This window comes from Bos indicus x Bos taurus, chromosome 27 (assembly GCF_003369695.1).
Source record: "Bos indicus x Bos taurus breed Angus x Brahman F1 hybrid chromosome 27, Bos_hybrid_MaternalHap_v2.0, whole genome shotgun sequence".
NCBI classification, from domain to species: domain Eukaryota; kingdom Metazoa; phylum Chordata; class Mammalia; order Artiodactyla; family Bovidae; genus Bos; species Bos indicus x Bos taurus.
In genome coordinates, this window is record NC_040102.1 from 11,403,031 (window position 1) to 11,422,571 (window position 19,541).

At 36.6% G+C, this 19,541-nt stretch overlaps 1 protein-coding gene, 1 non-coding gene and 1 pseudogene across 13 annotated transcripts in view; 1 reads left to right on the top strand and 2 right to left on the bottom strand.

The window, feature by feature from the left end:
- The window catches only part of TENM3 (teneurin transmembrane protein 3), a 2,746,241-nt gene that overhangs the window by 410,148 nt on the left and 2,316,552 nt on the right, over positions 1-19,541 (top strand). The gene's annotated exons all lie outside the window — the stretch shown is intronic.
- The window catches only part of LOC113884800, a 158,975-nt pseudogene that overhangs the window by 105,410 nt on the left and 34,024 nt on the right, over positions 1-19,541 (bottom strand).
- TRNAS-ACU lies at positions 2,083-2,154 on the bottom strand. The gene has a single exon. It is a non-coding gene; the product is annotated as a tRNA-Ser (tRNA).

The following is a 19,541-nucleotide window of genomic DNA, read 5'->3' on the forward strand; positions in this document are numbered from 1 at the left end:
AGTCATCTTTAGCCTGTGTTTTCTAGAGTTCATCTAGAAAAAAAAATAATCCTCCAATTGAGTCTGTATGTGTGTGTGCACACGTACACATGCTGGTATTTATTTGTAGTCTGTTGAATTGGAAACCTGACATTTTCTGCTTGTGTCTGAATGCAGAACAAATCAGTCTAGTTAAACCCCTGAAAATAAGAATGTGACATCCCAGTGACACACAGGAAAACAATTAGATTTGAAGTATTTCTTAATGTTAGCAATCCATATTAGCATATCTAAATTGGCTGATTACCTAGTGCAAACCTACTGTTGTTGTTATAAAGGTTACTGAAATTTTACGCTCAAACAATCAAGAAATCGTGGTGAAAAAATAATGGTAACAATAAAAAATGAACCTTTCCAGAGCTAATTTTATATACCAAAATTTTTAACACTGCTTGAGCTAATATTTTCATTAATGTAACTGATAAGTATCTAAGGTATTACCCCTAAAATGCAATTTGGATTTATAAAATAATATATACTTCTTTCAGCTTGTATAGGACTCAAAGGGAAGAAACATATATAATTCAAATATTCAACAATCCTGGTTTAGGCAGTCATGCAGCATTTGCACATTCTGTGCCTGTGGAAACATTACAGAGACTTATTCCTTGTTGATTCTAAAATGTACACCAAAAAAGTAGCAAAGTTCAAGACAACCTTTCTTTGCCATGGCTTTAATACTGGAATATTTCATAATCACTCTTTCTTTTTGTGACAACTAGATGCTTTTCACTTTCATGCATTGGAAAGGAAATGGCAACCCACTCTGGTATTCTTGCCTGGAGAATCCCAGGGACAGGGGAGCCTGGTGGGCTGCCGTCTATGGGGTTGCACAGAGTCGGACACGACTGAAGCAACTTAGCAGCAGATGCATTTGTTACCACTGATAAGGGTAAATATAAAATACGAAAATAGGTGTTGAAAAAATTATAACTGGCAAAACATGACCCTCAAATCGTGTGGAACTTCTTAACCTGTAGACTATTCAAAATAGTCTACAGGTTAGACAACATGAAAATCCCCATTCTCCAAGAACCTACTATCTGGATGAGGGCAGATAAGAGACAACATGTTTTACTGAAGCTTGTGTCGCCTGTGTGTTCTGAAGTCACAGCAGCTAACTTTGGCAGAAATTCCAATGCAGCACAGGTGACTTCTGGTTAGGAGTCAGGGAAAAGTTCATGAGTGGAGAGGTTTCTCCTGTACCAGGCTTTTTATTTATAATAGTTCCTGCATTTTCTTCATTTTACCTTCTGCATAAGCCTCCCTTGGAAAAGCTCTAACAACCGGTGCTTCTAATAGATATTCTATTACCTTATCTGGAGGCTCCTCTATGACCATGTGAATACCAAGAAAAAAAAAAAAAAAAGACCATGTTTTGCTCATCTTTGTGTCCAATCCTGAGCCTGGCATGCCAACATGCAATGGATACTTACATTGTTTATTTAAATCTTTAACAATATGTGCTGTTCTGAATAATTTTTGTTTATACGAGATTTATCTCTGTCAATGCTACCTGTTCTTCAATATTATTAAGGCAATGGCTGAGCCTAACAGCACTTAAAACTTCATTCTTTGTATATTGTATTTGAAAATAGAGCTCTCACTGAGCATTTCTGTGATAAAAAAAACAAATGACTATTTTTCTTTACTGGATTTAATAAGTTAGTATAATCAAAACCCATTAAAACCAGCTTTCCGTAAATTCAAAGAAGGTACTCTTTGACAACTGTTTTCATACGATAGGCTGAAGTGTCTTTTAACCTTCACTGGCTGTAAGCAGAAACATAATTAGTAGGCACTTGCTATTTTAATGATGAAATGAAAAATAAGTATTTCATTTATGGTATAGTTATTATCCCTCCGTTGTCTTTATGGCACAAGTCATCATGCAGGAATATTGTGAAGTGAAGAAAGTGAAGTCACTCAGTCATGTCCAACTCTTTGAGACCCCATGGACTGTAGCCCACCAGGATCCTCCATCCATGGGATTTTCCAGGCAAGGATACTGGAGTGAGTTGCCATTTCCTTCTCCAGGAGATCTTCCCAACCCAGGGATTGAACCTGGGTCTCCTGCATAGTAGGCAGACACTTTACCGTCTGAGCCACCAGGGAAATCAGGGATATTGTAGCATAGACTAAATATGAGAACAGGTATGAAGAACTAGAATCCAAATTACCCAGTTTGGGTTTCATTTGCCACATAGTTTAAATATTAGTTTCTGATGGCTGCTGTAACAAAATAACTGCAACTAATGGCTTATAACACCTCAGATTTATTATCTTATAGTTCTCAAGACCACAAGTCCAAGATGATAGGGAGAGCTGATTTTCTCATGGAGACTCCAGGGAAGAATTCATTTCTGTGCCGTTTCTAGCATCTATAGGATTGACCAAAAGGCTCCTTCAGGTTTTTCCATATGGTGTAACAGAAAAATCCAAATGAACTTCTGGCCACCCCAGAGATGCTGCCTTTGTTTCTTGGCTCCTGGTCCCACAGCTCCCCTCCCTCTTCTGCTTCAGTGTCACTGCTGGCCTGACTCTTGGCTTCCTCGTCTCTGCTACAAGGACCCTTGTGATTACTCTAGACGTCCTGGATAGGCACAGCATAATCTTCCTGTCTGAAAACACAAAGTTAAAACACCATCTGCAGGGTCTCTGTTGTTACGTAAGGAAACCTACCACCAGGTTTCATGAAGTAGATTGTGAACTTTTTTGAAGTGTCACTATTAATTTAGAAAAGATTTCTCCCAAATGAAAGCAATTTAAATACCTCTTCTATTAACCCTTGGTCTATGAGGCCTTCTCAGGGTGGGGAAACCAGGGGTAAAGGAGATAGGTGGTACTGGTCTCATTTGCATCTGGAAAATCCATAGCTATTGAGATTGTTCCTTTTCATTTGGAATAGAAGGATAAAGTATACTCTAATTAGACCTTTGTATAGTTATCTTTGCTCTCACATGTTAAACTCCTTTTGGAACAAATACCCAGATTACTTTAGAAAGTTTTTGTAAAGTCAGACTTAAATAGTGATTGTCAGGTCTTGATTTTGCTTTTCTCTTGCAGCTGCCAGAAGTTGTCATGAACACATATGTTTCTTAAAACTGATTTGACTTGAAAGAGAATACATAATGTAAAACTTATAGCAGTAACTCTTGAAAACCTAAAATTTTTATTTTTCTTGAAATGATTTTTTGCTTGGTCAATATCAGTAAATTTCTTAATTATTAATATTTATGTTCAACATATGATTTAATAAACTTTTATATACTTATATTCAAGCTGTTTGAGGATGTGAGTTTCTCTTTCCTTTATGCGCATCCTTTTTTAGTTGATTATTTTCATAAGATTGGAAATCATGTATTTTTAATACTGTAGTATAAAGTCTTCCTCTTAAAAGGATATTTTTCTGACACTTAAACTCTATGTTTTGAATCCCAACCCAGGGATTGAACCCAGGTCTCCCGCATTGCAGGCAGATTCTTTACCGGCTGAGCCACAAAAGAAGCCCAAGAATACTGGCGTCGGTGGCCTAGGGGATCTTCCTGACACAGGAATCCAACCAGGGTCTCCTGCATTGCAGGTGGATTCTTTACTGAGTTATCAGGGAAACCCTTGAATCAAAGAAGGAAGCTTAAAATCATAAATACCCTGTTCAGTGTGCTGAGTCATGTCCGACTTTGTGACTCTCTGGCTTGTAGCCTACCAAGCTCCTCTGTCGGTGGAATTCTCCAGGCAATTATTGTCCAGGCAAGAATAATGGAGTGGGTTTCCATGCTCTCCTCCAGGAAATATTCCTAACCCATGGATTGAACCTGTGTCTCTTACGTCTCCTGCATTGGTGGACAGATTCTTTATCACAAGTACCACCTGGGAAGCTCAGTAACTACCCTGTGTGTTTGTTAGTCATGTCTGACTCTTTGCAACCTCATGGACTGTAGTTCACCAGGCTCCTCTGTCCATGGAATTCTCCAGGCAAGAATACTGGAGTGGGTTGCCATTTCTTTCTCCAGGGGATTTTCCTGACCCAGGGATCAAACCTGGGTCTCTCACATTGCAGGCAGATTCTTTACCATCTGAGCCACCAGGGAAGCCTGATAAATACCCTACTTGTCTTTAACTTCAGGATATAAATAGAAAGTATCGTACTGTTTATTTGGTTTATAGATAACTTGAACAGTTTTATAATAGTTCAAAATGTTATAGCTTCACTTTATAATCATTTACCTTCCTGATAATCAAGCTACTTTCTAGAGTGTTTTATGATCTACAGTAAAAACTTTTGAGGGACAAATGCCCTACATGTTTTCAAACTAAGATTTAGTTAACATTACAAATGTTGAAAATACATGTTCCATTTAATGACTAGTGTCATTAAATATACAACATTTCTCTCAAAGCTTGAAAGTGTCAAATACACTTTGGGGAATGTTCATGTGATGTGATTATTTTGTGCTAGAAATACAGAAATGGCATTATCAAAGAAAAGTGAGTTTTGAGAAATACCTTGTATTTACCTTAATCAAAATGTGAGATGCTTTCCAATTGATCCTTGTAAATGGTTTCTATGACATTAGCCATGATGGTCATTAATTTATAGCCCAGTGTATATTTGGATCCTTTCTGTTTTTCAGAACTAAAGAAATGGTGTTGGCTAGTTTTCTGCTTTATGAGCCTCTGCAAGAACAAATGTGCTCATAAAATGCACATTAAAAGTTCTTCAATTATGTTCCTACTTCCTTTAGCACCCCAGCCTCTTAATAAGTTTTTTTCAGGTGTTTCTGCTCCATATTCATTTAATTTCTTCAACTTTTCTCATAAGCTTTCATCATGATTTAAATGAAATCCTGTTACAAATTACAGCAGAATTGTAACCAAGTTCATTCACTGAGTCCTTATAGGAGCTTATTTCACTATATGGGAAGAAAAATAATTTGCATGTAATATCTTCACTTTTTTCAGTTTTAAGAAAACCATTGAAATTTCATACACACATTTATATACAGGTATATTTAACAAATATACACAAATATTTTAATCACAAAGGAAGATTCCCAAGATTATCCAGTCCAACCCTCTTTTTATATATTGCTCAAGCTAGGTAGTCATGTAGCTGAAGTGAGATGAGAGCAGGTACAGCACTAGGATTCTGATCTCTTTACTCCAGGTTAAGTCCATCATCTGGTCAATTATCCTGCCTTCTTGACAACATGTACAGTGAGCAATATAAAGCCTGACTGCACAGGATACACCTGGGCTGGGGGCCCCATTGACTCTTTCTGGTACAGAATTTGACACCCCATCAAGTTCCTGCTGCAGCTGTCATCATGACCTGTCACTTGCCTGACACTTTGATAGCATATGCCTCACACAGTATGAGTCCAGGCAGAATGTGATTTTAATTATATGTGTGCGTGTGTGTATCGTCTTCTTTATCATTGCTAGATGACGCACAAGTGATGGATACAATAATGAATATGTATCAAATTGATTATGGCCATAGTCCCTTGTGTTTGGTCATGTCTTCATGCTTGTTTATTTCTTTTTAAATGTCTGATCATTTCATCATTTGGATTTGGGTTATTGAGCTTGTTTTCTCCCAGTGTTGGAATTTTTTCACCAGTGTCCTTTTTACCTTTTGCCTTCTTGAAGGATTTTGTTCTTTAATATGGTTTGGTATTTTTTTTTCCTTGCTTTGTTTTATAGTCACCTTTTTTGAGTTTCTTGCTTTATGTTACATATATGAATTTAAAGCTATAGTTTCAATATTTACTTATTGAGCAAAATTGTTTTTATTTTTATTAGGTAATAAGTGTTCATTGATTCATGAGCACTGCAACTGAAACTAATAAAATAGCTCAAGTTTGGTATATTGTAATATTTGAAATCAACCAGAGATGGGGTTTAAATGTCATCTGTCACATGGTTACCACTATATGATGTTGAAAAAATGACTTAGATTCTTGTAATTTAAATTTTCTTCTCTGTACAATGGAAATAATAGCAAGTAACTTAAAAGGAATATTGTGGAAATTACTGAGACATTCCTTGATAAGACTCTGGAATGCATAATATCCTTACTGGAGAGTGGCTAATTTTCATTCACTAGTTTGAAAATATGATTTATTAAACAAAATGGGAGATGATCTGAAAAGTCAGATACTGGTTAATAAGCTTAAAGGCCCAGGCCAAGTGAAAATTTCTTTAAAAAATGATGTAAGCCCCTCTTCCCAAAATTTCCAAAATAATTTTCTTTCCCAGAAACCTTCAATCTTTTCTCAAAGGGAAGAACAGCCGTTTGGACTTGGCCTCATCCCTTTAATTAGCATATATCTTACTGGGTCTCAGGTTCTTCTCCATAGATTCCGAAGAGATGCTAAATGTTTATTTGTGAAATTTGTGAGATCTTCAAAAAAATAACAACCATTATTTTAAGGCTTTCTGGTTCTCATATCCTGATTGTAAAATATTGAAAACATTATCACTTGTGTATGTTGTTTATTTACTTGTGAATTTGTTTAGGACTCACCTTGCCCCTAATATAAGTTGCATGAGGACAGAGGTATTGCAGATTTTATCAACCACACTGCCTCCAGTGGCTAGGAAGATGCATAGCACACTATAGACGCTTCGTTAGTATATACCGGATGAGTGGGTGGATGGATGCACTTCAAACATTAGATATTCAGTTACAGAGATTTTAAAGACTAGTTTTCAGGCATTAATCTTTCTTCAATAATTTAAGTAAAACAAGATTTTCCAAACCCAAAACAATTCTTGAGATTTTGTTTTCAACACATTGTTAGTCATGAGTTTATATATCTTCAATAAAATATGAAGTTTGTTAAATATAAGCAGAGAACTTAGCCCAGTTACTAACTACTGAATAAATATTAAATATTAGTCATCAGTTAGTTTACTAAGAAACTTAAAATCATCAGATCTTGAAATAAGTTTTTTCAATTTTTTGGTAGTCTACAAAAACGAGGAGAATTTTTTTTTTTTTATCATTAACAAGGTAAATAGCTAAGAACTGTCTTAAATTTCATGTGTATCTAATATTTGACTCCCTGGAGAGCTTTGCTTTTAAGATGTGGCAGAAGATATTTCAGCTTGGTTATTAAGGATGATTAGGGTTCCTTCTTGTTTTGCAAAATACAGCATTATTAGATAATTTTTATAACCATAGCCATCAATAATGATGAGTTTGGATGGATCCAGAGTGAGTTAATTTAAATGACAGTAGAATTGCACTTATCATCTTGCTATAAATGAGTTACAAATATTCATTCTGAGCTTGAACATGTTACCTTTTAAACTGCCCATTGTACAACACAATAGAAATTAAACTGAAATAATTAATACTTTAAAAAATGTTAAAACGAGTTACTGCCATCTGTTTTCATCAGGGATGTTAATGTACATGAAATGCATCTTATTATAAAGTAGGAACAGCTGGCAATAGAGTGGTAATTTCTTTGACTGTAACTTTTTAAATAAAGATTACCTGGACACAATGATTTATTGCAATTATAGCTAGAGTGGTAATTACACAACTGATAAATGTGTTGGAAATAATGGCCTGTAAACAAATTTCCAATTTTATTTGTAGTTATTTTACAGTTTTTATGTATATAATTCAGTTGATCACTTTAAATAAAATTTAAATGGATTAACCTGAAATATATATTTAAAAGAAAAATTCTTCACTCACTCTGAAATCTTTAGAGGAATGATTGTAACTTTAAGCTATAAATAATACTGTGCATGTTTCAGATAGCTTCAGTGATGTTTGAAGTAAAAACTCAATTTTTAAATTCACCCAAGGTATCTTTTTGGAACTTACATTTTTGCAATGCCTCATGAATGGATCATTATGGAAAAATTTGAGAGTGCCATTAAAAATGTGTCCTCTACATTAAAATGAAATAAAATTTCCTACCAACACATTAGATGGTGTTATTTTGCAGTTTAATATTAACTACATTAGAGTATAAGATTCTTCAATGACCTTGTTAAAAATAACGAAAATGTGAACATTATTTTTAAATGAAAATATTATTTAATCATTTTAAAAGCTACATCTTTGGACATAGTTATAATCATTTTCATTGAGAAAGAGATTTATTGTTCCTTTTATGTCATTCTCATTAACTTGTATAAGGCACGCTTATATTACTTAAGTAAAATATAACAAGATTCTTCCCCTTTCACAAATGTAATTTACAGAAGAGCAGAAGATAAGCCAGTCCTCGGTATTACCCTGAAATGAATCATCATTGATAACTGTGCTTCTTCCTCTCTGCTTAGCTTTTTATCTTTTCTCTTCATAATGTACTTGTGGATGATGAGTAATTTGAAATGGATTCCATTCTAACAATTATACAAACTGCTCCACTCCTATTTCCTGACAAGCTAGATTTAGACTGGAAGGAGTGCAAGAATAGCACAGAATAAGAACTCCTTCTCAAGCAGAGTGTGAATGTTAGGAAAGAACCTGTTTGCTGATGTTGGCTGGATAGTAATTTGGGGAGACGGGGAAAGAATAAAGGCCTGGCAGTAAGTGGTGTTGCACGTCATTCATGCAGGGCAGAGCCCTCATTCACATGCAGACGCTGGGAAGCAAAGTAAAATGTCTGTGGAGCAGAGCAGAGTAGCACACAAACAGTAACTTATCATCTCATTAATGCTGTTAATATTTTAATTACTCTTGGTAATGTTTATCGTAACTCTCCAAACTACCTTTCTTCTACTGCCGAAGAAGTTTGCCAGTTGACTTTGGCAATGAAGACACTGAGCTGGAGGCGTCACAGAGTGGCGATTGGAGATTCAGATAGGGCTGCATCAGATTCACCTCTCTTGCTGCTTTGTTTGTGTAATTTCATCTGTGTGTTCACTAAGGGTTTATTGACAGACACTGTTCTAGGTGACTTGGATGCAAATATAGTGAAAGAATCTTGTCTATTCGAGTCCAACGTGTACAACACTCATTGCAACCATCCAGTAAGGGCTTTAGTAGTCAACATGTACGTGACAGTAAGGAAACTCAGCAGGGAGTGCTTTATTGCCTGGAGAGATCAGTCAAATCCATTTGGACTCCTTTGGGCTTGCAGTAGATGTTCAGCCTTTGCATGAAGGGAGAAGATGTTCCTAGCTGAGTAAGCATTTATGGGTAAAGACAGGATGAGAGAGAGTAGGGCTTGTTCAGGAACTCGAGTGACTGGAGAGTAAGTGACAAAGGAAATGTATTTACTTTTCTATTTCCCTGCTTTTAAATATTTATTTTTTTATCTCTTTAATTATTTACCACCTATGCTGCTGCTGCTGCTGCTAAGTCGCTTCAATCGTGTCCGACTCTGTGTGACCCCATAGATGGCAGCCCATCAGGCTCCCCCATCCCTGGGATTCTCCAGGCAAGAACACTGGAGTGGGTTGCCATTTCCTTCTCCAACGCAGGAAAGTGAAAAGTGAAAGTGAAGTCGCTTAGTCGTGTCCGACTCCTAGCGACCCATGGACTGCAGCCCACCAGGCTCCTCCGTCCATGGGATTTTCCAGGCAAGAGTACTGGAGTAGGGTGACCACCTATGCAGTTGATCTGTAACTAGCCCTGTTAGTGATTTGGGTATCGTTCATGCATTGTGTGCTGGGAAAGCTGGATCCTTTGACACTGAATGGTAGTACTACCTCAAGGATTTTAAGTTGTCTATGATAGTATTCTACCATTGAAAAAATAGAATGGTTACTTCCTGTCAGGGATATTAATTATATAATAAAAAAAGACGGAAATATTGGGAAAACATTTATAATTAAAATTTTAAGAGTGATCTTTGCATTCTGCTTTTATAAGTAACCTTCAATTTATTTATAGATTTCCTTGTTGCAGAGTTCATTGAGGTAAGCACTAATTTCTAAAGGTACAGTTTATTTAGTCTTAGCAAATTTACAAATGATAATCCTGTCAGCAGTTCAGAGGGAAAAAATAGATATCGTGAGACAAGGCAATTGTGTAATCCTCAGGCTTCCCCAGAAAAATACTGCCATGATGCTGTGGTAGCAGAGAACTTAATTTCTAACAGCTTTGATCTTGTATTTGTTACTGCATGTACAGTAGCAGTGTGATTGTTTGGAGTCATTACGGGCCTGATTTTCTATTGATTTTCCACCCGTATTGGGTATATGTTGAAAAATCTAAGGCTACTTTGATGTTGCTGGAGAGCCATGTGCAAATGGCATGTTTCTTGCATTGATCACAATGCGGAATTGACTCTTACCATCTTAAAAAAATACTCAAAATATTCAATCAGAGAAATAAGATGTATTGTTTATGAAGAAGGTTGTACAGAGAGCTTCAGTGTTTCTAGGATGAAGGTATGCTTCCAAAAGAGATATCACATACATAAATATTGATATTTAATACTCAAAAGGTTGCCTGTGCTCTCTAGTAGAAACAGATTGTAGTGATGCTTCGTGTGTTTGTCTTGTCCTTAAATGGAAAGTGTAGACTGGAAAGTTTATGATGGAAGAAGTGAGAGATCTGGAGGTTTAGATACTGGGCTTAAGAGCAGAAGTTTAGAAACTACAGCCTATAGGCCAAGTGTGGTCACTTCTTTTTTCTCTATGGCTTGCAATTTTTTTTTTTTTTTTTACATTCAGTTCAGTTCAGTCGCTCAGTCATGTCTGACTCTATGCAACCCCATGAATCTCAGCACGCCAGGCCACCCTGTCCATCACCATCTCCTGGAGTTCATTCAGATTCACGTCCATCTAGTCAGTGATGCCATTCAGCCATCTCATCCTCTGTCATCCCCATTTCATCCTGCCCCCAATCCCTCCCAGCATCAGGGTCTTTTCCAATGAGTCAATACTTTGCATGAGGTGGCCAAAGTTTTGGAGTTTCAACTTCAGCATCAGTCCTTCCAATGAACACCCAGGACTGATCTCCTTTAGGATGGACTGGTTGGATCTTCTTGCAATCTAAGGGACTCTCAATTTTGAAAGGTTAAAAAATAGTTTGTTACCAGTGCAAATGATTTAAAATTGCCAATTGACATTTCAGTGACCATAGCTAAAATTGTATTGAAACAGCCTCACTTCATTTATTCACATGTGGTCTGTGGCTGCCTTTGTTTGAAAAGCAGAGATAAGTAGTTGTGACAGACAGTCAAGGCTGAAAATTCTCAAATATTTATTATATGGTTTTTTACAGAAAGTTTGCCAACCTCTGGGCTTCCCTGATGGCTCAAACAGCAAAGAGTCTTCTTACAAACCCGGGTTCAATGCCTGGGTTCAGAAGATCCCCTGGAGAAGGGAATGACTACCCACTCCAGTATTCGTGCCTGGAGAATTCAGTGAACAGAGGACCCTGGTGGGCTACAATCCAAGGGATCTCAGGGTTGGAAAAGACTGAGTGACTAACCCTTTCACACTTGGCAACTTCTGATTTAAGAATCAAGACACTGGAATTCCCTACCAATCCAAAGGTTAAGAGTCTGTGCTCTTATTGCTGAGGGTGTGTGTTCAATCCCTAAACATGGGGAATTAAGATCTGGCAATCCAGGTGGTCAATATTATATATATATATATATATTTATATATATATATAAACACACACACTATATATCATATATATAATATGATATGATATGATATATATATATATATATAATGTAGAATATCTTGTAGTTAAAAAAAAAGAACTACACACAATGATACTCAAGAGTATCAAGAGAGTTCAGAACACTAAGTTATTTGTGTAAGTTCCTTTAGGTTTCAGTTAAATTGCAGAAAACCGTATCTGAAAGCAAAGATAGAAGATTTTCTTTCACTTCTCTTGTTAAAAACTGAATATGTATGTTTTTTGAGCCTGAGAGTCCGTAGTTGATAGAAACAGGCAGGTACATGCAAATGGGTGAGCCCAGCATATGGATTTTTCAGTGACTGGGTTGTTGGGATTCAGCACAAGGAGAAGTCATCTACAGTGAGCAGATGGCCAGCATCAGCAGCAGTAAGAAGAGATGGGTACAGCTGCAGGCATCACCTCTCCCCCACTGTTACTATACGGAAAGTCAAGTAGCATGTACTTCAGAAATCAGAGTTGCAATTCACAACTCTGTAGTAGGTGTTATATCCTTTATAGACAGATAAAAAAATAAAATAGGTTAAGCTCTAAATAACAGAACTAAATCTTAGGATAATAGATCCACTTTAACTCCAACTGAATTGCAATATACTTGTCATACTGGGAGGAAAAAAAAAATGTTCTCAACACTGAACACAAAACTGAGAGAAAAAGCCCCAAAGAAAACCACTGGACAGTGTATAATTTCAGGGTCTGCTAACTAAACTCAAATAGCTGAATGAGTCAGTGAAAGTCGCTCAGTTGTGTCTGATTCTTTATGACCCCATGGACTATACAGTCCATGGAGTTCTCCAGGCCAGAATACTGGAGTGGGTAGGCTTTCCCTTCTCCAAGGGATCTTCCCAACCTAGGATTGAACCCAGGTCTCCAGGCAGGCAGATTCTTTATCAGTTGAGCCACAAGGGAAGCCCCAAATAGGTGAGAGTAATGTAAATATGTAAGAATGTTAGTCTCATGGAATCTACTTACTGTATTCAGAATATTCAGTTATATTTAGGTAAGGTGATTGGGGGAAAAAAAACACACATCATAATAGATATAAATAGAGCCTTTGTTTTCTCAGAGAACCAAATTATATTTTTCCTAAGGTTTTCTTCTATGCAAAATATAAATAGAAAATTTACTCTTTCATAGGAAATTTATAGATTCTCAGTCTTTGAAAAATTTTCTAGGAAAGGTATTTATTGGTTCCATTTTACTTTTTCCATAAGCCCCATCCTTCCCTCAATGGGCACAGGGAATTGATACAAAAGATCCTCCCAGTTTACTTACAATAGTTTGCCCTGGAAAATGGCACCCTGCTTTAAAAAAAAAACAAACACTCTTTTCTTCTTCACTTTTCCCATTCAGGATCTACTTAAATACCATTTTCTGATGGCTGGGTATCCAGTGTTCAGTCGTGTCCAACTCTTTGCAACCCCATGAATCACAGCACGCCAGACCTCCCTGTCTATCACCAACTCCCAGAGTTCACCCAGACTCACGTCCATTGAGTCGGTGATGCCATCCAGCCATCTCATCCTCTGTCGTCCCCTTTTCCTCCTGCCCCCAATCCCTCCCAGCATCAGAGTCTTTTCCAATGAGTCAACTCTTCTCATGAGGTGGCCAAAGTACTGGAGTTTCAACTTTAACATCATTCCTTCCAAAGAAATCCCAGGGCTGATCTCCTTCAGAATGGACTGGTTGGATCTCCTTGCAGTCCAAGGGACTCTCAAGAGTCTTCTCCAACGCCACAGTTCAAAAGCATCAATTCTTCAGTGCTCAGCTTTCTTCACAGCCCAACCCTCACATCCATACATGACCACTGGAAAAACCATAGCCTTGACTAGATGGACCTTTGTTGGCAAAGTAATGTCTCTGCTTTTGAATATGCTATCTAGGTTGGTCATAACTTTCCTTCCAAGGAGTAAGCGTCTTTTAATTTCATGGCTGCAATCACTATCTGCAGTAATTTTGGAGCCCAGAAAAATAAAGTCTGACAGTTTGTGTTTTTTTGTAATGTACTCTCCCTCCTTTCTCATCCATGCTCTTCTAAGCTCAAGTACGTCGTGTATTTATGCCTCTCTTCGCTGTCACTGCTGAAGAAGATCACTCAGTGGGACTTGCCCTGCTTTCTTCTCCAGACCTGAGACTCTGTCACCTTCCTGTTGGTAACCTGGGCTCTCAAGACAGCTGCGTTAGCATTGCTTAGGGCTGCCTGCATTTCCAAGAATGGTCAGCAATACAAAGAAAGCGAATGTGAAAATGTTAAGGAGGTTCCACTTTGGCTAAGTGTTCTTTAAATAAGTGGTGCCCTATCATTATCAAATTAAATACCAAGTGAGGGTTTTACATGGCATATTTTGAGCATTTCTCTGTTGTTTCATCTTGTCCTTCAGCAAAGTTTTGTTCAGCCTGAAACAGATGCAAAGGTATCAGGAGGCAGGGATGTTTCCAGCATAATTTTGTAAGGAGGCTTTCTGGAGGTTCTCTGAAAGCACTATGAGAAGAGCAGTTCATGAGCACGCATGATGCTTCTTTCTCTTTTCACTTGTATGTTTTTAAAAGCTATTTTCTGTTTTTCCTGACAGACCTTAGTGCTGGCTTCAGGATAGGAGGTACATGCAGTGGATTATGCTGTTTTTTAAATTATTCATGTAGAACAAGGTCATATGATATAAGCTTGTTCCTTGGAATGTATAAAACTGGATTACTAACTATCCATCTTTATGCTTTGGAGAATTAATTTCATTTTACTAATAGTGCTTGTATTTCTATTTGAATTTAATTTATCCTCTTTAAGTTTCTGTTCACAAATTTTCTTTGATCATCAATAGTTTTTATACCTCAGACATGTCTATAAATGTTCCTTTAGTAGGGTTAAATTATTTTGTTAAGCCCTCTCAATTATTTTAACCTGAATTTTTTTCCCTGTCGATTTTATTAATACCAAATACATTCATTTGATATACATAAATATATTATTCATGTATACATTCTAGGTTAATACCACTTTTCCCCAGTGTTTTAAATATATATATATATATACACACACATATATATATATTTAAATGTAAACACTCTGAATTCAATTAAACTTTAGATATTTTCAGATGTTTCCAATGTTTTCTTGCCTCTGTGATTATTGCTGAGCAGCCTAGCCAGTACAATGTCTTTCTCTTTCAAAGTTCTACCACTTAACATAATTAACTATCACAGAGATGGCTTAGAGAGCATTCTTTACATTGAATGTTTTCATTTACAGTGTGAATTTAGGTCTCAAATATATGTTGGGGTCAGCTTAGGTTTATCACTTCTCGTAGAAGCTTTCTTTATTTTTTAAAAATAAATTATGGACAAGGTCAACACCAGGTTTCTCGACACTGGTACTAATGACAGATGGATGATTTGTTGTGGGTCAGAACTCTCCTGAGCTTAAAAATATTGAGCAGGATCCCTGACTCCTACCCACTAGATACCAATAGCACACTAGCATCTCCCGTTAGTTTTCACAACCAAAAATGTCTGGAGACACTGCCATCTGGCTGTTTGGGGGTGAGGAAAATACGGTCTCAGTGGAAAACCATTGATTAAGGCCAAAACCAACATGTTTCCAGGGGCTCTTCTTTGCAGGCGATGTGTATGTGTGTACTTTTTCTAATTAATATTTTTCTTTTTGCTCTTTTTTTTTTTTTTGGTCATACTGCAAAAAGGAAACCTACCTATTTTGTGTCTATCGTGAAAATCTGTTTAAATGTAACAACATTAAAAAATTCCAATAATTTGCTGTATAGAATCCCAAATAATTAAAAGAGAAAAATCACTGTTTAAGAGATGAAATACTTCAGTAAGTTATCTCATGGTTTGAAGAAGTATTTGTAGAGTATCTGTTATGTAGCTGGTATTAATATTCTTAGACAAGTTTATAAATTATTAAATACATTGGTATTAATACTACTAATAGTCAATCATATTGTCAGTGTTGTAACAGTAAAATGCTTATTAGAACTCTGTAAGCAGATATATGTACAGGATGATTGTAAATAAATGAAGAATAAACTCAGCTACACATCTGAAGACCCTAACCATCTATTACATACCTGCCTGGTAATGCCAGATACACAGAAGTAAAGCAAAGTTCCTAAAAAGATGACAGTAATCATACAAAACCAACATACGCTTACTATCAAAAATACCCCTATATAGTTTAGGTCAAACACAGAGGAATACATGAATATATACAGCACTCAAGCCATGGAATTAATGAATATGATTTTGAAAACCTTTGTTTCAGAATTCCTTTGGACCATAAGATTTCTACAGAGAAGAGTTGAGACACAGTCAAGATTTTTTACTAAAAACATCTTATGCAATAAGGAGAACTAAATTTGGAGTTCTTCGTGTTTGTCTCTAGTGTAGCAAACATATTGTTAATTCTGCCTCCCAGATACCATCTCCTGTCACTCTGGGTCACACAGCCTCCATTTCCTTTGCATAGCTGTCCCCTGCTGGCTGTGTCCCTCACTGACAACACATAAGTGCCTAAGAGAAGCTGACCACTTCCGGCTACAGGGGCGGGGCCTGGAGATGAAACCTGGTCAATTTGCTCAAGAGTGGGCATATCACCTGAAATGGTCCAGTCAGAGTGAAGCTCAGGAATTGTCTACTGTTTGTGGAAGAGACCCTTACACTGATATTTTGTGATTATGAGAAGAGGGTGTCCCAACAATGCAGGCAGCACTAAGTGTATTAATTAGGACAGTGTCTGATGATTCAAGTAGCCCATTAGCAGAAGGAAGTGTTTCCCACCCCTTATTTTGGGCTGTGTGGGTGAGCATTGCCTTGCTACAAGCAAACACCACACTAGGCTGGAATGCCACTGTTACTAATATTGTTGTGATTGAAAATCTGTGTAGGAGAGAAATAAAGGATTGTTGCTGTTTATTTGCTAAGTCATATCTAACTCTTTGAGACTCTGTGGACTGTAGCCCACCAGGCTCCTCTAGGGACTTAATTTCTTCAAATGTTGCTTTAGGGATATAGTGACTTATGACCCTGTGTGCCTGACAGTACGCGGAGGTAAATATACTTGTGGCATCCTGATAACTTAGGTCGACTCTTTTAATCTATGGTAAACCTTTTCTGATTTATATTGGTGATAATTACCACGCTGCCCAAGTGCTCAGAAACAAAACCCAATCAGCTCTTGGCTTCTTATCTACACACTGTAATGACTGATGAAGACATTTTAGTTCAGTTGAATTCAAATACAGAAAAGTTTTCCACATTTAGTCATGAGGAGCAAAGATCTATAATGTAAGTGGTCCATTACTTAATGTAAAGTGAAAGTCGCTCAGTCGTGTCGGACTCTTTGCAACCAGTCCATGGAATTCTCCAAACCAGAATACTGGAGTGGGTAGCCTTTCCTTCTCCAGGGGATTTTCCCAATCTGAGGATCAAACCAGGTCTCCTGCATTGCAGGCAGATTCTTTACCAGCTGAGCTATGAGGGAAACCATACTCAATACAGGAAACTCTTAAATCCTAATCATGTACCAGTCATAAAATATACTAACTTAAAAGAGTTCATGCCATAGACAAGACTGGGCTTGTAGTCTTAGCTCGAATCATGCTCCCTCCGTTTACTTCAGTGACTTATATGATCTCATGCCATCTACCAAATCTCATGGAGCCTTACTCTATGTGGAATGAGTTAATCTCACCTCACTTATAATTCTTAAACATCATATAATATATACATGCCCAGTAGAGTTTTCTGCACACAGTGGGTGATTAATACATTTTAGCTGCTTCCAGAAGAAAGCTCAGATGTCCCCTGTTTTTTGTTGGGGACAAAGCATGGAGACCCTTCAAGGATTAAAATGCTAAAACAATTGCACCAAATTTGGCATGCAGTTCATTTAAGAGAGAGAGTCAACAGCCCAGTGCTATTGGGTGACCCCTAATGGTGTCCTTTGGCAATAAAAGGAGATGATCTCTCATATACTTGTAGTATATGTAGCAGTCTCATATACTTTGCTCTTTGAACTTCCTAAAGTTAAAAATACAGTTACCTATTCAACTTTTTCTTCTTCTCAACAGAAGAAAATTGCATAACAGGGCTTTGTCAAAGAGTCAGCAAAATTACTTTGAAATTTGTACCTTGTCATGTATGATTCCTTTTCAAGGTACTAAAAGAAAAAAAAAAAGCCTGAAAACCCTTCTTTTCTCCTATGGCTAAGGGCTGTTGATTACTCTTCTATATTCACCCACTTTCAACTGTACTTCATTGATAAGTTACTTTTTTTTTTATTGAAAAGGTATTCTTAACATTTAAGTCTACAATATAAGAAAAAACATAGAAGGCAATTTTGAGAATTAGAAATAAATATTTCCTTTATCCTTTTTAAAAGGATAAAGGTTCTATATAATGAATAATGGGATTTCACTTAAGCTAACATTGGGAATAAAATAATTAGGAAAATAACTACAGAGATAAGTGAAATGACAGTCCTTTTTCTGCCTTCCATTCTTCTCTCATATTTCAAGCATCCATCTTTTCACACTGAGTATTTCAAAAGCCTGTCAGGTTATGACCAGAATTATAAATTTTTTGGTATATATTCTCTACCTAAGATAATTTTGTGCTTAGCCCTCAAAATACCATTTCAATTACAATGCAAATGGACACATTCATGCGATTTTATTTAAATGCATTACCTTTCTTTGACTGTTGCATTGCCAGGGTGCTGTTCTCTTTGGTTCATTTTCTGTTGTTTTCAGGAATTAATATTTGCAATTACAGTGCATGAGAAATTGTGATTTGACCTATAGAAACTGGCTTCTTTGAATAGTCTTTTTCCATTGTTAAACCCTAAATGATGTTATCAGTTTTGTTTCTATCATTTACATTTTTTTCGTTACCTGTAAGCCATTCCAAGTATGATATATTTTTTGGATTAAAGAGACTCATGGTTCTTTCATAGTTAGACATGTCAAAAGTTTCACACTTATGATTTTTACATTTTCTGTCACTGAAAGGAGGTGAATATATTTCCTGCAAAATTTATATTTTATCGTCTACCTAATTTTTTCAAGCTGTCTAGTTCAATTCTTCCTTTCCCCCTCTCAAAAACACCATGTACCATATAAACAATTACAATTTAGGGTTGAATGGTGAGGAAATTTCCATAGCTCCGTTTCCCCAAGAGATTTTGACATTTAGAAGAATGTATACATTCTCTTACTTGTGTGATTCTGTTTTTCTTTTCTTCTTTATGTGACTTCTGCCTTTTAACCCAAAATTGGGGAAACAAGAGGAGTAGGGATGAATAATGGCTAAAATCTGCCTAAGGTGGCTATTCTAGATGTTACAGGTAATCAGCAGTCAAGCTGGGAGCTGAACTAAAATCAGACTTTGAGCAAGTGTCTCCTCTCACTCTACTAGGCAGATTATGGTTTCTACATCTGAATTTTTTTGAAGCAATGAAATAATGATTTGTTACCAGAGATAATAAACTTAATCTGTTAATTACACATAAGAGGTGGTACTATGGATGGCATTTGCCACCATATAAGGACACTTGCCACCAAAATATTTAAATTTAATTACATTTAGACAGTGTCTGGGTATTTTCTGTTAGATCTCACCCTAGATGCTAAATGCTTAGAGAGCAATCACTGACTTCTAGAAAGGAGCTTATTATTGAAAGTTGTCTGTTCTAACATAAACCCTACTTTTTGATTTTGCTTTAATGATCGAGTCATTTAATATCTTCTTGTAGCTCTTTATTGACTATGTGAAAATAACAGCATTTCTCACCTCTCTAATGTAGGCAATTTAATAAATTATTAATCCTTATTGAGTATTTTAAACTACTGCCTTA